Consider the following 18,656-nt stretch of genomic DNA (forward strand, 5'->3'; position numbering starts at 1 on the left):
ATGATAAAACTGCAGATAGTACCAGTTTATATGGGAAACATCTAATGCACCAAAAAACAATACTATATACATTTAGACTACATTTGAGTACATTTTACCATTCTTTTTGTAAGAGTTAGCTTTCCTGTCCTGTTTCCCAGTGGGATCATAAAGTTTTACGACCTGGTCAGGAGTGGGGTTACAACCCATGGTTCTATTTGAGAACATTAAAATTAGGAGACACATTTCCAATTTATAAGTTAGCAACTTTAACCATTTACACAGGATTAACCATTTTTATGCAATACACAAACATTCAAAATACATTTTATTTATAAAATGACGAAGGTAAAGACGTTAAGAAAGGTTTGTTTGTGTGTGTGTGCTTATGTGTGTGTGTGTGTGTTGGAATGTGGGTGGGGGTTTCATGTCTCCTTTGAGGCTCGCACGGGTATAGTAAATAATTTAAGTCCAGCCAGGCTGGCACCAGGCTAGGCATTTAGTGTAAAAAGGTTTCATTTGTATGCCTGAATTTAACCCATGAATCGATGACCTGCATATCCGTTACACTTTCTAGTTTGTGAAGCTCAATTATCTTTTGCTGCACATCAGAAATATATGATTTGGTTTTTCTGATTGTGATGGATGATTAAGGGTTATTGTGCTTTGTTCTCCCTCCTCTTTATATTTCTGTGAAACAGGAAGCAATGGCTGGATACTGTTTATAATCATGCTTGAGTGCTCAAAATTGTGAATATGACTGGGAATATACTTTAGAGTTATTTTACTCATAAGAATTTCTAGGGGGTGTTCTTAATTGTGGCCATGCGTGTAATTTGCAGGGGGGTTACGGGGGTCATGACCCCCCTAAAAATCAGATCCAACTAATATAACCCTCTCAATATCATCAAATCATTCAGATTAAAATAATATGAAATATTCAGAATGAATACTTTTGTTTGTTTTCTTTATTAATTTCATTTGCCAGCAAGAAAGACGTATCATATTTTAAATAATCTGTAATATACCCCCCGCCCACCGCACCGACTACTTGGTATTACCCAACCTGCTTTCTCGACCAAGTTTGTTCACTATTTTGCGCAGTTGCTCGGATGAATGGGTCGAGAAAGCTGAAGGAAAGATGAAAAGGACACTGAAAGGCAGCCAGACAACGATTTTTGATTGTTTGTCGACACCAGCCAAAAAAGAAAAAAAAAAAAAGAAAAGAAAAGAAAAATCCTGACTGGTCCGTGTATGGTCCGTGTATCATCCGATCATTCAATTATTCCATTTAATCTGGCAAACCAAAAACTAAATAACGAATCAATATTTTGTTTGTCTGTTTTTCTGTATGAACCAAATATGAAAAACTGACGTTTGTTTCATTGCTTTCAGCTCGAAACGGGAAATATAATAAACAAGGAAACCAAAACGAAATAATGGATCAAATTTACGTTTTCTCAATTTTTCTTTATTTGTTGTAGTAGGTCTAACTATTTCCCACGGTGCCGTCCTGTTTGCTTTGCGCATGCGCAGTCGTTAGTTTCAAAGAATATGCCCTCACTTCCGCATATTCATCGCAGGGATAAAGAACACGTTTTTTTTTTTTTTAACGATCACAGGCATAGTTACAGTTACAAAATATTGATTCGTTATTTCGGTTTTGGTTTGCCAGATTAAATGGAATAATTGAATGATCGGATGATACACAGACCCTGACCAAACGGAGGTACCCCTATTGCCAAGATAGCTGTTAAGTTAGCTCAGCGTTTCTCAAAGTGTGGGGAGTAGAGACATGACAAACAGGGCTGCGTTCAGCCCCGACAAAATGTTGCACAACGTTTTTTAAACAGAAACGGTGATGCGTTGAACACACTGTTCTGATGACGCAAGAGTTGCAACTATGGCAGCTGAGAAGGCCATTCTTTGTGTTCCTTGTGAAGAATTTTCGGAGCCATCTATTTAGCCTCACATACTGACTTTATTTGTAGTTCAAACGGTTTTAATACCCTGTATTTTCTTTCTCATTTGTAGGAAAAGCACTTAATTACCATTATTTACCCTTACGAAAATTAACCATGGTTTTACTACAAATAAAACCAAAAAACCATGGTTACTGTAGTTAAACCATGGTAACCACAAATTATGGTTTTGCTATATTAACCATAGTTTAACCATGGTATTTGTAGTAAATCTGTGGTTTTACAAATGGCAGTCAATACGCCAAAAAACCATGGGTTACTACAGTTTTACTATAATAAAAACATGGTTATTTTTTGTAAGGGTATTTCTATACCAAATGTCATACACTTGCAATGAAGCTAAAAATATAAACAAATACATCATTATGTTGATATCCTATATTTTTACAATAAAACTTACGACAAACATGTCTTCTAACATCCTCAGTTGTTGCGTATACCGAGCTGCAACGAACACATTATTACATTATTTTCCTTGAAGACATTGTGCGTGTTCACTTTATACCGCGTGCTCTATATACATGTTGCTGCTGATTGGACTGCAGTTCTGACACACCCACCAAACAAGAGAAAACGCATCTCAAACCCCGTTGCACACCGGTGCACGCCATTTCCAGGAAACTTGACGTTCAGAACGGAAACCGTAGCAAAACGTTGCGCACCATTTTGAACTTGAACATGCCCCAGGTTTTGTGCCCATCTTTTTAATTCCTTTATTTATTGACCATACACTCAAAACAAAACAAAGACACATTTAAGTATGAGCCTTACTTAACCTTCGTAAGTTAACCACGTAAGTTTAAAAGTTTTTCAAGGCGACCGTTATTGATCGCATCGCTTTATGGTTCCCATGGAGACGCGTCATTCATTGCTTGTCAGCGCTGAATGACGGATGATCTGCTTTATTTCTTTTATTATTCAAATTTCACAAATTTGTTAGCTATAGCAGGATATATCTTATATTCCGATTGTCAAATATGTGCAAGTGGATGTGTTTTGTTGTTCAAACACCTTTAGTTGGGCTGTATTCGCAATGTATTTTAGGTATCTATCTTATTAAAATACCTAAAAAAATACGTAACGTTAAATTATTATTAGGAATTTAACGTTACCACCTCCAGTTCAATTTGAGATGATTATAATAAATATATATATATATATATATATATATATATATATATATATATATATATATATATATATATATATTTATTTTATTTTTTGCATGGAGTTTGCAAAGTGACAAAATTAATCAAAGCACAACTAACATTAAAGTCAGTCCACACTTGTATTTTTTTCAGTTTCTGAATTTGATGTTATCAGAGGCTAAATGCAAACACAATTATTATTTTTTTAATCTACTTTTGTGTCTTATTTCATGCAAAGTGACAATATAATTGCACTTTCATTTTCTCTTTTTGAAAATTTTTAATGCTGTTATTTGAAGTTTTTAAAATGTGATATTAATAAAACACATTTTAAGAGTTAATCTTAAAGCCCAGTTTATTAACATTTTGTTGGGGTGATTGGAGACAGGTGGGACTCGGAACCCTTTCCTACCTCCGAAGTGGGGGATGGCAGAAAAAGTTTGAGAAACACTGAGTTAGCTGATGATTTGTTTTGTTGACTGGAGTTGGCTGGCTAGATGTTGGTTTGCCAGTGTCCTGTGAGGTGAAACCAGAGGGGGCCAGGGAATGTGTAGAACCAATGTCACTGAATTGTAACTTAAGTTGCTGTTTGCTCCAATACAGGCACCCGTTTTGGGGGGGGGATTGCATAATGAAATTATGCAAATTAGCATGTTACCTTTTACACATGAAAATTATTCAATAAATAAATAAATTAATAAATATGCTGCGAGTTTAACCCCCCCAATGGTAGACCCAAAGTTACGCCCTTGATTGTGGCCAATGTGTATTAGAGAAAAAACATTTATTTCATAATAATATTTCCCTCCATTCTTATTATCCAATGAAAGGTTAGATTTTTTTGAGAATTTTTAAAATAAAGGATCAAAAGGATTAACAATGCAGATAAATTTTCACAGCCTTCTTTAATCTTTAAAATCATATTTAACAAGGGTGTCCATATTTTTGGGCATGACTGTATATGAAAAAATATATATATAAAGTTAACATAAAGCTCGTGAAAGATATTTATTGTTTTTACTGGAGGAAAAACAGGAAAATAACAGCTAATACAATTGGTGTCGTATCTCCATCCTGCCAGCAGAGGTCACTCAAAGACCAACAAACACATTAGGCTACTATATTTACAAAATTACAGTTAAAAAACTGACAAAAATAAGTGTGTAAGAAGTCATTAAACAAGCTAGGTAAACGCCTGTATAAAACAAGGGTAAACGTTACAATCGCTAACAGCGCAGACTACATCGGTGAAGTGGCAGTCTGCAGGCAGAGCTGGGTAGATTACTTATGAATTGTAATCAGTTACTAATCAGTAATATAATCTCTTAGATTACACATTTTTGGTAACGTAATCTAATCTGATTACTTTTGGATTACATTTAGATTACATTTGTGCTAACCCTTATTTGATATCACATATATTCAGTTAGCCTGATCTTTTTTAATTCAGCAAGGAGAGCCACAATAACTTCTTTTTCAACTGCAATATATGGAGAGTTAAGACTTACAAAATACTAACACTAATTTACCTTGCTGTTAGAGTTTGCTAGTTACACTGAAAAATCATGCACAATCAAACACTCAGAGTAAAAAAGTTACTTGTCCGGGGAAACAAGTAACTTTTTCTTTTTTTTTTTTTTTTGCAAAAATGTAATTTGTCACACATAAGTGTTAGTAGTTTGAAAAAAAAAACAAGAATAAAAACAGAGTTAATAATAATTATTGCTAAATGCTGGACCGTTCCCATTTCGCTCTGCATATGGAACCTGAAGATTTTTTTTAAACCAAGAATGAACCGAAATGAAAATGAAATGAAAACATTAAGCTTTTTATCCGTGTATATATATATATATATATATATATATATATATATATATATATATATATATATATATATATATATATATATATGAAGCAGTCTAATCAGTGCTCTATCAGATATTACTTTAATCAGTATATTTTTGATATTTGCCTCAAATTAATTGCTGTTACGCTTTTTAACTTAAAAAGATTAAACTTTCTAACTTTTAAAAATTAAATGGAGATGTCTACATTTACATTGAATTCTTACATGTTATCCTTACATTAAATTAGAATAATAAGACATTATGGTTGTTATTATTATTAAAATGAAATCATTATCAACAAACTCCATCTGTCCAAAAGAATAAATTATGTTATTAGATTAATGTTTTACTTTTTTGACATACAAAATATGAAGTGTTGGAAAAATGCAATGATACTTTTAAATATGATATTAAACCACCAGTAGGGGGTGACAAGTCACTTTCTTAATAAGTGAATCATTGATTCAACCGATTCATTCAAACGGCTGATTCATTCAATAAATGAAGCAAGTAACCGTTTTTATGAATGGCTCACTGAATCATTGACTCATCTAAAAATGAATCATTTAGTATCGAAAGACTCTTGCTCACAGATGTCCGACTGTTCTGCTTTGGCTTTGCTTAGAACTATTTTTGGTTTGAAATGGAACAAAAACGACCCATAATGTGTCTAAAATGTAAGTCAGTTAATATTAACTAAAGATGTATAAAATCAATATCACATTTGCAACTGAGCTGAAAGTCGGAAAAACATCACTTCTGGTCGTGTGATGTTGCACAGATTATACAGAATATTTATATTTTTTTTGTATCGCAATGTTTGTTTCTTTGTGTGTGCTGTTCTTATAGTTTGGATTTCTCCGTGAGTCAGACAGAGTGCACGAGCCTCAACTGACGTGACCTTGATACTGTGTCAATACATTATCTGTTATTAGTCACCATTTACACTGAAAGTAATAAAATCAGAATCATTCTCTTCAAAGTTTCGGTGATGCGCTAGTTATTGTTTGTTATTAAAAGTTTGATCAGGTTACTTGTCCGTTCGGGCAAGTACAAATTTCTTTCACTTGCCCTTTCACAAAATCCACTTGTCCCGGACAAGCGTTAATGTCGAGCCCTGGTTAATATATAGAGACCATTTCCAGGTCAAATATTCCATCTCAAAACACTTGAAGTGCATAATGTAGTTACAATGAAGAAAAATCAACATTACAAAAATATATGAAAGGACATGAAATTCCCAGCAATAACTTTGATAGGTTAAAGAATTCCATGGAAAGCAAATTAATCCTTGGTAGGCAGAGTTCACACTGAATAGTGACATTTTCCCCGAGTCTTTCTTTAAAAATTAAATGATGTCTGAACATCCAGTGATTAAAGGCTGCGTTCCCCTCATAGACCGTATTAAAACAGGTTCCCCTCCATTGTCCATTATCTTGTTGCTGATTTATTCTGAGTGTGATTCTGACACCCCTTCCCCTCTCCGTCGGAAAAACTTGAAAAATCACGAACTTATATAAGCGGCAGGTTTATTAGGAAAAAATATAAACGTAAAAAAATTTTTTTGAATGACTTATTACCATTGTGTAAATAATATGTAATCATGTAATCCATAAAAAAGTAACTGTAGTCTGATTACGAGTACTTTAAAAAGTAGTTTACTCTAATTACAAGTACTTGAGTTTTGGAATCTGATTACGTAATCCAGATTACATGTAATCCGTTAATACCCAGCTCTGTATATAAATAAATAAAAGTTGAAGTTAAGTTCAAATTCCATTGTATTTTGGTGGCTTGATTGTGTTAACAACTTCAAAAACATTGCAAAAAAAAAATTTTTTTTTGAAGAATGTTTTGGTCAGTTTAGTCAGCTTTTTCATTGAACCAGAAAGAAACTTTGAGAAGAAGGTTAATGGATCTCCATGCAATAGTAAGGCTTTCCTCTCTGTACACATATCCTTAACAATTCTGCATATTTTATTGGTGTCCCCTTCAAAACTTGCTCATGAGAAATGTTATGTTTATTGCCCCCCCCCCCCCCCCCCCCCCCCAACATTTAGATGAGATTCTCTCCCCTGGCCACTTGTATCCCCTCTTCATCTATTTTGGATGATGATTTTTTTTGACATCTCCTTACTCGCCCTGAACCTTGAAACGCCACATGTTCCACTGTTATCACTCGTCTTAACAAATAGAAAACACAAAAGACACACAAACAGAAGCAGTAGATATACTGTCTTAATATGCAATATTAGACACACTGTTGTCATGCTGCTGTCTCTGACATTGTTAGGAAAGGCTGATACCTCCTCATCTTTGGCAAGAAATAACCCCTTGTACAGAGAGGGTTCCTCATTCCTGTCCATTAAAACTGATCATAAAAGATGCACTTTTAACTGACCAAACATTACTTTACATGCAACTATTTCTATGGCAATGCTGTGGTCTTTGGTATTGACATTAATGCCTGTGTAATATATATGAACATACCCCCTTGATTTTTTTAAAGGAATAATGTTTGCGATTGCCATCACAACACACTGCCAACAACTCTGGTGACATGCTGGACAATACATTTATTCACACATCACCTCTTCTGTATGCTTGCAAAAACAATATTTGGAAAAACTTTTCTGGAACTTATCTGCACAGACATTCCCCGGCTATGAATAAATAAAAAAAAATAGTGTTTACAGAAAAGAAATATTACAATATTACAGATACAGTAATATGATTATGTGTTGCAATGATTCAAGCAGATGTACCCTTCCAGTCTGAACAGAACGGTGCTCCAGTAGCTTTAAAAGGCATGCCTTGACATCGAAGGAGCCGATACTTTCATGTGAGCAAAAGCTTCGAAGACGTCAAAACTATATAGTGTCTGGCCGTTCGCTGTGCTTGGGCAGAAACGGTACCTAAGGAGCTCTTTCTCCCCTGGGGTCCATTCCACAAGGCAGGAATGACAAACTTTACAGGGCAAACAGAAATCATATCATCCTGTGAAAAAAAGAGACACATTAAACCTGTGTTTCACAGAATCAACTTTTTACAACTCAACTGACCATTGTACATTCATTGTAGTTTTTGATATGGCATTAACATTTGGTCATTGGTATATTTCTCTGGAGAAAAGCTTTGCCTTGATTGCAATTGTTAACTTCTGCAGTACCACAAAACAAAAAGCAGGACTTTGCAAAATTACCATTCATGGTGACCACAGAAATATGCTTGCCAGAGGTGACCTCAATCTCATGGGTGCACTCACATATTGCCCTACGTGCAGGCAATGGCAACTGACATACTGTAATGCAAAGAGGTTGTTCCATTTTTCCTCAATCGAGAAGGTATATCTATACTTGTCATACTAGAGATTCAAAACCACATCTACAAAATAGACAACTCTAACACTGTTTTCTTACTAATAGCACGCTTCATAGTCAAAGACAAACAAAAACAATCTCTTCTCAATCAATCAATCAATCAACCTTTATTTGTACAGCCCTTTACAACACTCAAAGTGAACAAAAAGTGCTTTCCAGGAAAAATAAATAAATAAATAAAAACAAAATATATAAAACCAATATAAGGCAAAATATAATAATATATATATATATACAAAATATATAATGCCACAAAACAAGTATGAAAACAAAAAATATGGCACAAAGAAAACACAAAATGCCCCATCAACTGCTATAAATTAAAAGCCAGTCTAAATAAGTCTTAAGCTTAGCCTTAAAGAGGCCCAAGTCAGTGATTGTACGTAAATCAGCAGGTAGCTTGTTCCAGCTTGTGAGGCTTGTGAGGCTTGGCCCAGCTACAGAAAAAGCCCAGTCACCCAGTACCTTGTCCTTGGGACTTCTAGAAAAAGTTGATTTGAGGATCTAAGAGCCCTGTTTGATTGACGCCAAGTTAACAGTTATGTACGGTGGTGCGAGGCCATTGAGAGCTTTAAAAACAAACAATTAAATCTTAAAATCAACTCTAAAAGAAACTGGAAGCCAGTGGAGCGAAGAAAGAACTGGAGTAATATGCTCACGTTTACGTGTGTTAGTTAGAAGATGGGCTGCTGCATTCTGCACCAGCTGAAGGCGCTTGAGTGATGACTGTGAGACACCAACATAAAGCACATTACAATAATCTAGTCTTGAACTCATAAAAGCATGAATAGTTTTCTCAAGGTCCGAAAGATTTAAAAATGGTTTGACTTCGGCCAATAGACATAGCTGAAAAAACTAGCTTTCACCAGACTGTCAATTTCTTTATCAAATTTCAGCCTACTATCAAAAGTCACACCAAGGTTTCTGATAGTCGGTTTAAGCTTCGAAATTAGCATATTAGGGTCAGAGGTTGCAGACTCACCAAATAAAATATATTCAGTCTTATCTTCATTAAAATGAAGGAAATTTAGCTCTAATCATAATTTAATGTCATCAATGCAATCAATTAGCGACCCTAATGCATCAGTGTTTGTTGGACTCATAGGCAAATAAATTTGCAAATCATCAGCATAGCAGTGATAAGCTATGTTATTCCTGGCTATGATGGACCCAAGAGGCAGCATGTAGAGCGAAAATAAAACCGGTCTGAAATAGAGCCTTGTGGCACCCCACAGGAGAGAGAAGTAGTAGAGGAGGATGAGTTTTCAATCACTACAGAAAAGGTTCTGTCGGTCAAATATGACGAGAACCACTGAAATGCAGTACCCTTAATGCCAACATAGTGGTTAAGGCGAGACAGAAGGATTGCATGGTCCACTGTATCAAAGGCAGCCGTGAGATCGAGGAGCACTAAAATAACAGGGCTCTTGACATCAACAAACCGGGCAATATCGTTGTGCACCTTTAACAGTGCAGACCCAGTACTATATCGCAATCTAAATCCTGATTGAAATTTCTCAAACAAAGAGTTATTTTCTAAAAAAGATTGTAATTGTATAAAAAAAACTTTTTCTAACACTTTTGAGATAAAAGGCAGGTGAGAAACTGGTCTGAAATTAGACAAAACTGAGGGATCCAGGTTTGTTTTTTTTAAGAAAAGGCCCAACCACAGCATGTTTTAACACAGCAGGGACACAGCAGATCCTGAGCCAAGATATTTTAAAAACCAACAGGAAAGGCCCGACTGTGGTAATAACCTCTTTTAACAATTTATTAAAAATTGATAATGAGATCGTGAGTTGTCTGTCCACTTTATTAATAAAAAAGTGAAGAAAATTCTCACAAGTGGAGACTGAGGCGTCTGTCATAGAACAAGTATGTGGGTTAACGACAGAATTAATTGTAGTAAACATCACCCTTGGACAATGCCCACTATTAGTGATGATATTTGACAAATATTTAGATTTTGCCTCCTTAACAGCCCTTTGATAATCAAAAAGACAGCCCCTTAATATTTCCAAAGACACATGTAATTTGTCCTTCTCCCATCTCCGCTCTGCCTGTCTAAAACGCTGCCTAAGGGTGTGGGTGGCATCATTTATCCAGGGATCTGCTCTTAATTTAGGAGATCCATGTTTGTAGGGAGCAATAACGTCTAAAACTTCAGAACAGGTGGAATTAAAAGATGGAAGCAGGCCATCAGGGTATATAGAAGAGACAGATTCACTAAGGACATAAAGTTCAGAGTCCATAAAAGCAGCAAAAAATTCTTCAGCTTTTGAGAAAGTGAGAATACGACGATAACATGGCGAAGCAATTGACCTGCTGGCTATTGAAGACGGGACTGGAAATTCAACAATAATGGGGAAATGATCTGAGATAGCAGTCTCAGATATTTCAGTAAGGGAGATGGAGAGCCCATGAAAATCGGTGGCCAACTGATCATACGGAAAACAAACATAAATAAAAAGTTGGTCATACTTTGGTACACCATCAGCTAAAAATTCTGAAAACTCTTGAATAAAATTCTTGTTTTATTTAGGTGGACGATAAACAACAGCACACAACACAACCTCTACGTAGCTTTAGCTCAAAACAAGAATAATAATTTATAGATAAAAGTTTAAATTTGACATTTAAAATTGTCTTTAAAAACAGTAGCCATGCCTCCTCCACGCCCCAACACACACGGGGAGCTGAAAAAAAAACGCATCGAGGTGGGAGGAGCTCTGTAAAGGCACTGTTGTCACCTGGTTTAACCCAGGTTTCCGTCAACAAAAGAAAATCCAAAGAGTGAGAATTAAAAAAATATTTCAAAATGAAAGTTTTGTTAGTTAGCGATCTAGTGTTGATCAAAGCAACATGTACTGTGTTGAGGCCAGACTCTGCTGGGAGATAACTTTACGTGCAAGCGGGCAAAGATTCTCCTTTACGGAATGCCGTTTGCAGATCCTTACGGGCCGTCGGGAAGCATGTGTATACTCCGCATCAGGAACAATGGGTTGAAGCCACCTGTAGCAGTATTCTGAGGAACACTTCACAGCGCAACCGTGAGACTGCAAGTATCAGATACCGAAGTCAAGAGTCAGTTAGGCTCTTCTTAATCTGACAAGTCTACCACCTCTCCGCCCACGCTGTCTGCTGCACTTTCTGTAGTGGTTGATGGCAGGTAACAAGCAGGGCACATGCCACAGGTGCGAACGAACGGATGACAGTAATGGTGGTAGGTTTTACCCTATTATACCTTATAATCCCTCATATTCAGAAGAGTCTGTCAAAGAGTGATTCAAATTAACGGTTTAAACCTTTTCCATTGACAAAGTATATCAACCAAGAGTATTTGTGTAATTACTCTTTACTAGTCAACAGAAATTGCTATTAAACACATGCCCTGCTCACAAAAGTGAGGCTGACCATTTTCACCCATCACCACAGCCTTTGTGGGGGGAATAAGCTTCAGGTAGCCGTGTAATAGTGCCTCCTTGCCGTGGAACACATTTATTTGTGAGCCTCCAAATGGCATCCTGCACATAGAAACTCCATGTCCAGTGGCACACAATCCAAGCACCTAATTACTGCCTCTCCAGCGCCACACCTGTGGCATTTTTGATTGACGTCTCTTTCAGCGGACAATTTAGCATCGAGCAGCACTGGGCTTGCTGCTTTTGCCCTTGAATAAGCTTCTAGCTGCCACTGTGCCCATACTGTTTTTTCTGCTGCCACATTAACCTCAACTGAGTCAAGAGTGTCCCTCAACTCTTGAAGACATGTTTCTGAGAGTAAATAAATAACTGTTAAATAACCCTTCAGGTGAGTGAAGACACAATAGATAAAAATTACTAAGTACTGAATGGTATGACAATAATTATGACTAAAAATCTGACTATGACCAAGCCACAAACTACAGTGTCCAATCAATGTTGGTTTAATGTACTATATATGGACTTGCTCATGGTATCATGAACCATTGTATCACAATGGTATTACAAACCATGTAATATGCCTCCGATAATAGACCAGTTTGAAATGAAGAGTTGAAGTGTATATCACTTCCCAAACTAGGCAAGAATTAACTTTTCTGCACTCAGTGCTTTTGCTTTTGCAGAGTTGTCAAAAATCTGAATATAATGCACATGTTCTGTCTACAACAACAAAATACAAACACAAATCACGTTTAATGTAGTTAGTTGGAGAAGAAGTGTGAGACATTAACAACAATGACTCAAGGAAAAGTTTAGCAAGGTCATTAGAAAAGTTGTTGATATGGAGGAATAGGAAATGTAGTCATAAGAATAAAATAGACATACAGTACTCACCAAGACTTGCAGTCAACTCCTCTTCTATCTGAGGGACTTCTTCAGACACTGTGTTCAATTGAACTTCAGAAGCTGTAAAGGCCAATTCATTTGGTTATCTATTCTATTAGGGTCTTAATGCATCATATATTAAGTCCAGAAAATTCACTGGCTCAGTGAGCTCAAACCATCTTTTCACTCATCAACATTTAGATAATTACTAATAACAGTGCTAGAAACAACAAACCTAATGCAAGGCGTTCTGCTTTTTGACGTTTCTTAAGTCTGTGACTTGTGGCCGCTGCCCTTGCGACTGCTTTCTTTCTCTTTGTCTTCTTTCTTTTTTGAGGGACATGGCTTTCCATTGCCATTGCAGCCTATATGAAAACAAAATACTAATGTTTTCTGATAAAATATCAGACTAACTTATGGTTATGTTTGATGGATGTTTTTTTTCCAAAGTAATTAACAATAAAAAACACAAATCAAAAACTAAAAAATATAAAATACTATACTTCTCCAATGTAGATTAAATGTCTAGAACATCATGCCTCAACAGCAACTACAACAAACAAACAAAATGTAACACCAATAGTGATTTTCATAGACATGGGTGTCTTGAAGAGCCTTGCTTATTTCAGCAGCCATATGACCCCTGACCTCACTGGGATCTTCAAAGACTCTTGAGTGGTTTTCTGACATGATGCACAGATACAATACAAAAATACAGACAATGTAGACACACAATACAGGTATGAAGATGTGTGTGTGTGTGTGTGTGTGTGTGTGTGTGAGAGAGAGAGAGAGAGAGAACTAGAGAAAAACAGAGTGAGAGAGACAGAGGTTGAAAGAGTGGCTCTTTAAAGTGCCTTTGTTTTCTATGTTTACTGATCATGTTCACCGTTTATTTAGGCTACACTGCATTGCAAACACAGACAACTTGAATAGCCTACTTAAAGTATCAAAATCAGCAATAGGTAGATATTGTCTAGTGAAGGTGAAACAATCTGTGGCGACCACTGAATATATTCTGTGCCAACGTCACAGGACAGGGTGACCAGAAGTAATCCTAGCGATCAAACGACAACAGAACAATGCAATATCAAGTTAAAATCAATTTAAACTAAATATTTAAAGTACTTTAAGTAAACTCTTATATTATATATTTAAATATTTAAAGCGAAATGTTTCCAAATTATAAAACGCAGGTGTTGGAACAGTGTTGCCTGTCATTCATTTACATAGGTATCACTTCCGTGGGCACATTACAGAATTGTCGATTCATGGATTTCATGGAAAAACATACAGTTTTGCTTGTCATTGAGTTTGTTTTTCACCTCTGTGTCTCTTTTACTCTTAGAGTGACAAAGTCTTCGCATCTCTAGTCTACTTAGACACCCTGAGACCAACACAGTCATCACCACATTTCACTAGTGGTTCACAATCACTGATACAACACTTAGTTGTCCCACCACACATAGGCTTTTACTCCACACAGATCTATGTCAGTCTCTCTTCTCCCCAGCGCGCCAACATGCCGCAGACTGCAGACCCCATTTCCCATGGGGAAGATGTGAACACTTTACTGAGAGGCATGACAGACAGCCTCACTCCAAAGACATTTGAACTGTTCCTGTAGCTCAACTGGTAGAGCACTGCGCTAGCAAGCAAGCAAGCGCAAGGTTGGGGGTTCGATTCCCCGGGAGCACATGATATGTAAAAATTGATAGCCTGAATGCACTGTAAGTCGCTTTGGATAAAAGCGTCTGCTAAAAGCATGAATTTAATTTAATTTTAATTTTTAATTTATTATTTTTAATAATAATCCTAATCCTGAGAAGATTCCTGACACAAGATTCAAGCCAGAAAAACAACCACGAGGAGCTAGTCAAGATCACGAGCTCACTAAGCTATGCCTTCACAACCCAGCTGAAACTGAGCGACAAGCACATCACCCACCTTCAAGAGGAGCTGACAGGTGCTCAACGTCGCATAGACAAGCTGGAAGTGAAAGTTTAAGATCAACTCAAAGCACCCAGCGAGAGGGAGCGGGAAACAACGGAACAAGTTATGAAGCTCCAAGCAGCCCTGGCAACCAGGGGCGTGTCTAGAGCATTTTCAGTGGGGGGGCCATGCTGGGGCACTACCTCCGAATGGGGTGGTCGCTAGTGACCAAAAAAAAAAAAAAAAAAAGCTAAATTCTACAGTATATTACGTAAATCCTATTGATTTTATTGTTTTTTTTTAACTTGAATAAAGTTACTTGTAAACAAATGCAGTAATAAACCACTTTTTTTGATTAATTTAGTTTTTTTGTCATCCCTGTATATATCTATTAACTGTCAAACATTAAATATAACAGCACACCACTAGATGTATATTAGAATACAACTGAACTTCTCAACTAAAGTCCATAAGCAACTTCAGAGCTGTCATTAAATCTTTATTTCTTTACCCTCAATGATGGCTTTGGCTCCGACAAAGAAGGCTCTCCTCCCTTGCTTCCATGCCTCTTCAATCTGTGGCCATAGTTTAGTGCGAGTCTCTTTGTCTTTCGTGGTCAAGTCTTCGCCGAATTTTAACTTCTTTATTTTGAGGAATTCCGAATTCTTCGCGCATTTCCATACCTTTTCTTTTGTCGATCTTAATGTAAATCTTGTTATCACCGGTCGAGTTTTACCATCCCCTCTCCTCCCGATCCTATGACTTACATCAATTGTGGAGTGAAGATTCTCTTCGGGATCATGAATGACCGCCTTACAGATGTCAATCACCCGCTGTTTAACGTCTTCTCCTTCCTGCTCCGGCAAACCATACAACCTCAAGTTCCATCTTCTGTGATAGCGCTCCATGTCATTCAATCTGTCTTCCAGTCCTGTAATTCTCTTCTGATGGTCATCACTTGCGTTTTTTACAGTTTTTATTTATGTTTTCATTTCTTGAACTTCGTTGAAGAGAAACTCTGATGATTCCTTTAAAGCTTCGATGGTGTCCGCATTTTTTTTTATCAGGTCTGCAAGATTGTCTGCGTTTTCTTTTATTTTTTCAGCTACAAGCCTCACAATGTTAGAGAGGATATAGTACACCATGTGTCAAAAATTTGATTGATGAGGGTCATAAAAGCCATCTGTTCTGGACACCTGTTTGTACACCCCCACCCCTCCCCTCCCTGTACACCCCGGTGACCTAGATATGAACTTACGACCCTAAGAAGGAATTTCGGTGAGGGAGGGTGAAAATGTGTTGGGATCTATGTGCTTTTTTTTTTTAAACTGTGGAAAGGGATGAAATCATGAAAATGGTATAAGGGAAGTTTTTATTAAGGTTTTAAGTACACAGTGCATTTCAAGAAAAAAGGTTATACACAAACAAAATGGGAACGATGTAATGATTGTTTTCGTAGTTGGAAAAGTGTAAAACGTTGTTAAAGTTGTAACAAATAAAAAAGAAAAAAAAAAATAGGTTACTGGTTATTTATCTAAAACAACTAAACAAGTCAAAACTATCAGATGTGTTTTCGTTAAGCAACACGTGAAAAAGATGTGAGAGCTTGTAAAAATGTAAAAAGGTGTTTTGTTACCAGCTAGAAAAGAAAGCATTTAGCATTTGTACCTTACCTCAAACTAAAAAAGAAATTAATGTAAAGCGGCGATACAAACCAGAAAACTTGGTGTTTGTCATAATGTGAGAAAAAGTTCGAACAAAAGAAAAAAGATGGTAGGCATTACGCGGATCAAAAATAAAATCCATCAGATAAGATACTTCAAATCAAATCTATGTTGTACTTTACCACTAACTACAACTTTAAAAATCGAGAGTGTTACTGACAGAGAGTTAGACGAAAGAAAAAAAGATCTCACAGCAAAGTGTCAAGGCGTCTCCGTTGAGCGATACTGACAGCACCGCAGACACACTTAGAATGAGGCTCGGGGGATGCTCCGGAAAAAAACCACGCCTCCAGCGCTAGAGACTGCCCCGCTGTAGGCGTGATACCTACATCAAATAGATTTAAATGTTAAAATAATTAAAATAAGTAGTTTTTAATAAATAGACATCAGTCCTTAATTAGTGAAAACTTTAAATCCGTTTAAACATAAGATCAATTTGTACTTTTTAAATGATGTAGCTTTATGCGATTTTTATTTACTTTTAGTCTTAAAAATACAAAATAAAAATAATAATAAAAAACAGCATTGAAAAAGCATTATTTGTTTTTAATGTATTAAGTTAATAACTCTCATGTACGACTAGTCTAAATTTAGACTATTGCCGCCGATATATCTTTTATTTTTGTTAAGCTTAATTTCTCAAGCTATGACAATTAACACACACAAACACACTTTCCTTCTGTCCAGTTTGTAAGTCTGTGTCGCGTTATCTAGTAAATAGAACAGACATATGTAGTTAAAAGTAGTCGTTTAACAATATGACAGGGAAGAAATATCTCGTCTCAGGTCGTGCAGCGAAACGTGACCGTGCCGGGCATCTGGTGTCTGTGTGATGTCGCCTGCATATCAGTTAGACATCAGCGAGTGTAAAAACATCTAAAGGTTTTTGGGGGTTTGCAACTCAACTGTAATCTAATTAGTTTTCCGGGGGTTCTGGTGTTGTAGCTAAATGGTCTGCTGCAGGTCGGCTAAAGTTAAAAAAAAAAAAATGTGTGTAATCAAATTCAGGGATCAAAGGCGCGACAATTTCAAATTTATGGCTTAGGCCTGTGATCGTGAGGTTATCTGACAGTTCATTTAGTGGGTCAAATGGATGTGAAATCTTTTAACAAGTCAGACCATATAGGAATATGTAGTTTAATTCGAGTTAATTTAGTTTATTTTAGTTACATTTATAATTTTTATTAACCCCTAGATCTTTCAACCTCAACATAAATGTACCGAGAATGCAAACAAGTACACAAACACTCACACACACACACACACACCCACCCACACTTTCCTTCTGCCGAGTTTGTGTCGTGTTATCTAGTAATTAAACCATACATATGTAGTTAAAAGTATCACCCATTTAACAATATTACAGGTAAGAAATATCTCGTCTCAGATTGAAACGTGACAAACTTAGTAGTGATTCTTTAAATCCTGTTTATCAACTCTTTGAGATACTTAATCATTGAAACATTTCTATAGTCACATCTTTATTTAATATTTTCTAAAATGAGATCTGGTTTATTTCTATATTAAGTGTAAGTAAGTTGTATACTTTCGTTGTCATATCTTTTACATTTTATTAAAATAGGTTCAACTGATTCAGGAAGATCACATTTAACACAAAATCCAGACACATGTTTTTCCTCTTATAAATAATGACTGATTAAGTGCAATGTGTCCAATTCTATGGCGAGAGCTTCCTTTCTATCCCCAAAATTCTCCTTTCATTAAATTTGATGTCTGACATTTTAATGTTTTTATCTGATCCACTACCTTCTATTCCTATATGTGCAGGTATCTATACAAAATAAATATTTGTTTTTGGTTGTATTCTGAACAAACTCTGTAAAATGAATGACAAATTGTCTTGTTGAAGATTCGCCACACTTTAAACTTGGTAGTACTGTAAATGAGTCTGAACATATGACTACTTTAGGTATATTAATGTGTTCAACCCACTGAAGAGCCAAAAATATGACAATCATTTCTGTAGTATAAACAGACGGATGATTAGATGTTCTTTCAGGTATTCTATATCTACCCACTTGGAACATATGTGTCCTGTTTCAGGATCTTTAGATACATCTATGTATATGAGTTATTTTAAAACTATATGCTCTTTATTTTTCATCTAAACAAAAGTCCTTATTGTTTTATTTTATTTTAATAAGCCACTCAAACGTACTTTAGTAGCCTAAATCATTGAATATGTCTTTTATTATCTTAATATCAACTTCTGGCACGAAATTCTACATTCATAAATGTATGTTTCTCAAAACTCCCCGCGTTTGGTGGCATTTAAATAGGAATTTGTGATGTATTTGGAGACGTTAAAAGAAATGAAAAGTCTCAAAGCAAGATTT

The sequence above is a fragment of the Carassius auratus genome, unplaced genomic scaffold, assembly GCF_003368295.1.
Source record: "Carassius auratus strain Wakin unplaced genomic scaffold, ASM336829v1 scaf_tig00215926, whole genome shotgun sequence".
In the NCBI taxonomy this organism is placed as follows: Eukaryota; Metazoa; Chordata; class Actinopteri; order Cypriniformes; family Cyprinidae; genus Carassius; species Carassius auratus.